This window comes from Sciurus vulgaris (genome assembly GCF_902686455.1).
Source record: "Sciurus vulgaris genome assembly, chromosome: 3".
Lineage (NCBI taxonomy): Eukaryota > Metazoa > Chordata > Mammalia > Rodentia > Sciuridae > Sciurus > Sciurus vulgaris.
Window position 1 is genome coordinate 28,878,564 of NC_136463.1, and position 6,435 is coordinate 28,884,998.

Genomic DNA, 6,435 nt, shown 5'->3' on the forward strand with positions numbered 1-6,435 from the left:
ATCCCTCTCTTGCCCCCTCCCATTCCTTCCCTCTTTCTGCTCCAGTGCCAGAACACTACTTACCCGGGAGTTCTCCTCTCTGCAGGTTCCTAAACCAGGTGCAACTCTTGCCTGCAAGTCCCTCACTCCCTCCTCTCGAAAGGGGAAAAAAAACGTCTAAGTCCGCTGATGCCAGCAGCGGTTGCTGCCAACTGCGCCTTTACTCAGCTCAGGAGATCCGAGACTTGGAAACCCGGGCCTTCAGGGAACCGCTTTCCCTTCTTGTTTTTCTTTGACTGTTTTTCTTTAGGGACGCTCTAGTGTTTTGGAGGCTTTTGGTGGGCTCCAGGATACTCTCCGCCAGCGACTCTCAGCAGCTTCCAGAGAAGATTTCCCCACTAACCCCGTGCGCGCGCACACACACAAGCCCAGCGCGCGACTCTCCACGGCCCCAAGGGAAGGTGGGGGCGGCGCGAGCACCACCCACCACCCAGGGCAAGCCGGAGCCAGCCGGTCCGCAGAAGGTCTCGCGGTGAGGCCGGCAGTCTGAAGCCTGGGAAGGACTTGTACCGGGCTGCAGTGTGGATGCGCTAGAAATGGAACGAAACCCTGCGCTCGGGACTGTTCGCCTAAGAGGACTGAGAGTGAAAGGAAAAGAAAAACTGCAGCAGATTTGTGTGCCTCTATCTCTGCAGTAGTGGTTTGCGAAAGCCTCAGACCTGCCTCCTTGGGGAGGGGGGTACCGAAGAAGAGGAGGGCAGGGCAGAGGGAATCCCTGGAAAGACCTAGGATTTCTCGACGCGCTTGTCCCGATTCTGAACTGTGACGTTGGGAAATTTTGCACAAGCGCGGATGGACACACACAACAAACACAAATACACAATAACCCGCAGTGAATTTTTTGGGGGGCTTTTAAATTTTTGATTTTTAGAGAGCATTTCAGTGTGAGCCTCCATCTAATAACGGCAGAAAGGGTGGATAAGTGGAGAGGAAGGAAGTGGGGGAAAAAAAGGGGGGGGGTGCTGACACGGTAGAATTCATATAGAAGTCTTTCTGCAGCGAACCGGGCACCCACGCAGTGTGATATCTGAGGGTGCAGCATAGGAGCCAAAGGAGTTACACTACAATGCTCCCAGGATTCTCGAATGGACTCCATTGCCCAAGAGCCTAGGGGATCTTTTTGATGAGTGGTGGAGAGAGGAGAGAGAGCAACCAGAGGGAGAGCAGAACAGAATCTCTTGTAGCTATTGGGGCTGGGCTGGCTGCAAGAGCCCGAGAGTGTAGTCCTGCTGCCTCCCGGGATTCTAAAAAGGAACTACCGGCAGACTTGCCAACTCTTTGAGATGGAGGTGTGGCCGAGGGATCTGTTCTCTGAGATGACAGCCAAGGACTCCAGGTGGTCAACACATTAAAAATCTAGGCCCAGATGAAATAAATCCATGATTCTTATGTAGAGAGCTTCTAGGCTCAGCAGGAAAGACATTGAGACTTAAAAACATTAAAAGAATCCGAGATAGTGAGAATTAGCCCATTTAGGAAACATACGGGGAGTGATTGTCACCGTGCCTTGAAAGTAGACTGCATAAAGGGGATTTTTGAGGGACGAGGGAAGAAAGCAATCTGCCAAATATGAACAGATCCACCCAAGTGAAAGTTCAGGACCATGAACAGCGACCTGCCTTCTCTACTAGGGTATTGGGATTTACTGTCAGCAGGAGGGCTCCCTCCACAGCAAGTCAAGCAGGGTGCCTGAATTTTTATACCACGACCCCATTCATTTATTACCGAGCTCTGCAAATATAAAGTAAGTGCCTTATATGTGTCAAGCACTGTGGCAAGATGCTGAGGTTCTGTAATTGAAATGCATGATTCTTGTTTTCAAAACCATACATCTCTCTACATTTTATCTTAAGACAAATGCCAGTATATTAATACTTCGTTTACTCCCTTTCAGTCTGTATACCCGACTTCAGCACTCTAAGAAATATTTAATGTATTATCTGCTACAATTCTTTTTTTTTTTTTTTTCTTAGTAAAACAAATTGTGGTATGAATGTTCTGATTACTTGCTATGGGCCAAATATTGCACAATTCCTTACATACACTATCTCATTTAGTCATCGTAGAATTTTGTATTAGTCTATTCGTGCTGATATAACAAAATACCACAGTTTTTATATTTATAAAAATAAACTATTTATAAAATATAGTTTATAATTTGTAAACTATAGAAATATTCTTACAGTTCTCAAAGCTGAGATTGAGGTTCTTGCATTAGGTGTTTGAGGAGGACCTTCCTGCTATGTTCTCATATAGTGGAAGGTGGAAGGGAAGAAAGGACCAAAGCTAGTTCCTTCCATCCCTGTATAAGTCACTAATCTATTCATGAGAGTGGAGCCCTCCTCACTTAATCAGTTCCCAAAAGGCTCTTCATGCTAGCACAATGGGGATTAAGTTTCAACATGTAATTTGAAGTGAACACGTTCAAATCATAGCAGATCCCTGTGAGATAAATATTATTATTACTTCCATTCCACAGTTATACAATAAGCTTAGGGTGGTTATTTTCCCAAAATCTCACAGTTGTCAATTAGTAGTATAGCGATCAGAGCTCCCTACGTGCCTTGTAAAATGAAAAAAAATATATCATCTTTGGGAGTTTATTTTCAAATCAGAGTAAATTCTATCATTACTTATTACTGAGGTGTTTTCTTTAACCCCCCAAAACAAAGAAATTGAAAAAAGTCCTTTCTGGAGCTAAAAGTTATCTTCAACATTTCCATATTTTAATGATCTTATACTTTATCTTGAAAACTCCAAAAGTCTCAACTATATCTACTTTCTGCTTCCTATTCTTCTACTCTTCTCCTCCACAAATTCAGTGCGGTGTCTTACGCATTTAGTAGAGGCTCGATGGAGCCCAACTGTGAGAGACAACCCTAATTGCCTCATAGAGACCAGGGGATTACCAAGAGAGGATACCATTGAGTTTCCTTGGGTTCTTCCTCTCCCTTCTCTTTCATTCAACCCCACAGAAGGAGAAGTAACTCATCTGACTAATAAATTTGTAAAAGCTTCACGTCTATTTGGCTACATTTCTCAGAGGCTGTGTATGCTCTATTAGAAGACCAAGGAAATTCATCTCTTCTCCCCATTCCATTACTCTATTGGTAAACATGTATTCAGGTGCAAAAAAAAAAAAAAAAAAAAATTAAAGAAAGAAAAAAAAACTCACTCTGTATCTTACTATGTATTTCTATTCTTCATCCTATATCTACCTTAAGAAAAACAGTGTCAGTAAGGTCTTTGCTTTTTTATAGTAATTGGGTTTCTGAGGCCAGACACAATCATCCATGTGTCTGGAAAATAATATTTAGAGCCTTCTTTGTGAACCCAACCACTTTTACAGGTGATTTGGAGGTAGTGGTTGAAAAGTGCCATTTTAATCTTATGTCTAAATAATTTTATTCAATGCTAATGTATGCTAAAGCACTTTGGAACATTTTTAAGCTCAATGTATTGAATATGCCACCCTTATTTAGAAAATGTTTCTATTTTAAATTTCTTCCAGGTCAGAGAAAAAGAGAATTGAGTGATTAAGCTCTTCAAACTTCTATCAAAAAGTTGAAATTATTGAAATAAAAGGAAAGACAAGACATTTTTCTGAATGAGAAAGCTCAATCCTGTTAAAATAAAATTTTACCCAAACTGATTTCTAGAGTCAGTATAATACCAATCAAATTCTCAGCACTTCTCTTGTAGAAATTAACAAGATGATTCTAAAATCCATGTGAAAATACAAAGGGGCTGAAAATAGCCCAGGCACTTTTGAAAAATAAAGATAAAATTGGAAGAATTAAAAAACTATAGTAACAGAGATAACATGGTACTAACTTCAAATTGTAGAAATAAATTAACGGGACAGAATAGAGAGAGAAAATCCAGAAATAGTATGACACATATTATCACATTTGATTTTTACAAAAATGCAAACACATATGTTTTAACAAATTGTCTTTCAAATACCTGGATATCCATTTTCAAGAAAACGGAAAGATAAATATAATTTATAAAGTATAATTTATACCTTGTGCCATATTAAACACTTAAAATATATCATACACCTAAGTGTAAAGCTTAAGTCTATAAAAATACTAGAAGAAAATATAGGAAGAACTCTTTGTAAACCTGGATTAGGCAAAGATTTCTCCCTAGATAATACACATCAGAAATATGATTCATAAAAGAAAAAATATAAATTGCAATTCTTTCCCAAATCAAGAACCTATGCTATTCAAAAGATAATTAATGTTGAGAATAAAAAGACAAATCACAGTCTGAAAGAAAATATGTTGAAAAATGATATGTGCCCCAAATGATTTGAAAGTAGAACATGTAAGAATGCTCAAAAGGCAATGAAAATTTAAAAGTGGACAAATGATTGAATGGAGACCTTGTCAAATATTTATTCACACACACACACACACACACACACACACACACACACACAGAGTAAACTGTTTTAAGGAAATTTACAAGCTATTTCTAAAACTCTCCTACATATATACATATATTATATCTTCTTTTTACATATAAAATAAGAATATAGAAAAATGCTCAACATACTTAATCATTAGGGGATTGAAGCTTAAATCCACATCAAGATAACAATATATATATCTTTGTATGACTAAAATTAAAAAATAATGACCACACCAAGTTTAATTGAGAATGTTAAGTACCTTGCACTCTCATACGTTGCCAGTAGAAATGTAAAATTGTACAACCACTTCAGAAAAGGATTTGGTGATTTAAGAAGTTAAACATATACAAACCATATGATCTAACGATTTTGTAATCAGTATTTATCCTAGAGAAATAAATGCTTATGTCCATACAAAGATTGCAATTCTTATGCTCATAATCTTTTATTTATGATAAATTAAAAACAACCCAGATGTCTTCAACAGATTAATGGATAATGAAAGTGTGGAAGAATTGCACAGCAATAAAGAAGTAATGAACTATTGCAATTTGGGGCAAATTGAATTAATTTCAAAATAATTATACTGAGTAAAAAAAGTCAGATTAAAAGGAGTGCACATAGTATGGATTCCATTTATGTGAGATTATAGAAAACATATGCTAATCTACAGTTACGGAAAGACTAGTGACTATCTGGGAGGACCGCAGGGAAGCATAAGTGACAGCAGGAAAGATTGGAAAAGGAGTGTAAAGAAACTTTGGGGGTAATGGATGTAGTCATTATCTTAATTATATTGATGGCCTATGAGTGTATATATGTCAAAACTATCAAGTTATATACTTTAAATGTGCAGTTTGTCTTACATTAATTATTCCTCAAGATGGGTTAAACAGCTTTTTAAAAATGAAGGATAAAGACTATATTCATAAGTATAACTAACAAACTGGAACTGGAACAGGCTTAAACACACTCTTCAGCACTCTGATTTTCTATGAAATGTTCGTTAATGCTATCTTACTCAGACTTTGAGAAATATTAAAAATTGAACTTCCAAATGTGTAATTTGGAAACTTTGATGTAAAGAACTATCTCTGATGCCATAAATATGGGTTTTTTAAAAAATCTGTTGTATAGATATTAGATTATTATAATATTATTATCCTTTGGGGATCATGATCCTCTATTATTCATTGGGGAATTTCTCTTGGAGGTAGTGAAAATTACTCAGGTCAGTTCTGGAGAAAGGCAAATCTTGAGAGAGAAATGAAGACTTGAAAGATAAGCTTCAGACTATGACTGAGCAAGAAATGCTTTATTTCCATTGAGTAGATTCCATTGAGGGATGCCTGGTGAAGGAGTCTCTACATGGTTTGGAAAATGTTTGATGGGGAGGAAAAAGCTGGATTCTGTTTCTGAGATATGTGCTGTGAGCCAGGCAGGGAAGAAGCCTTTGTTAAACTTTGTACATTGAGGGGATTTAATAAAACTGGCACGTAACTCAGGGAACTGAGAGTCGTCAGATCTGGTAACCAGTTAAAAGTTAATCTCTGGATATTATTTCTATCTGATGTCTCTTCATGTGAGTATCAGTAAACATTAAACCTCCTTTGGGAAAATTTCTGTGCCAACACTTGTGCTGCAAGGAGGAGGGGGATTGTAGCAGTTCCAAAGCCAAGGTGGAGAGAATAAGGGAAGTAGAAGGGAACACTCTATGGTCCCTCCAATTGCAGAGTGGAACAGACAGTGACCCAAAGAGCTGATTTGTGTCAAAACAGAGAACTGCGAGGTAGAGCAGAGGTGGGCCATGATGAAGACGAATACAGTGATGAGAACATGGAGTTTGAACAGATAAACACCCCTCACAGGACTCCCCAGTAGTTCCTAGGAAGGAAAGAAGCTCAAAAGAGGGACTAGGAACCTACTATCCAGCGTGCAGATTTGAGGTCGCTGAACTGTGTATTAGCTTCCTA

At 38.4% G+C, this 6,435-nt stretch overlaps 1 protein-coding gene across 2 annotated transcripts in view; it reads right to left on the bottom strand.

Moving 5' to 3' along the window:
- The window catches only part of CA10 (carbonic anhydrase 10), a 491,731-nt gene extending 491,341 nt beyond the window's left edge, over nt 1-390 (bottom strand). For both annotated transcript variants that reach the window (XM_079134031.1, XM_079134032.1), the window contains exon 1: nt 64-390. The gene's annotated coding sequence lies outside the window, so the exon portion shown is untranslated. The remainder of the gene's footprint in view (nt 1-63) is intronic.
- Nucleotides 391-6,435: the final 6,045 nt, after the last annotated feature.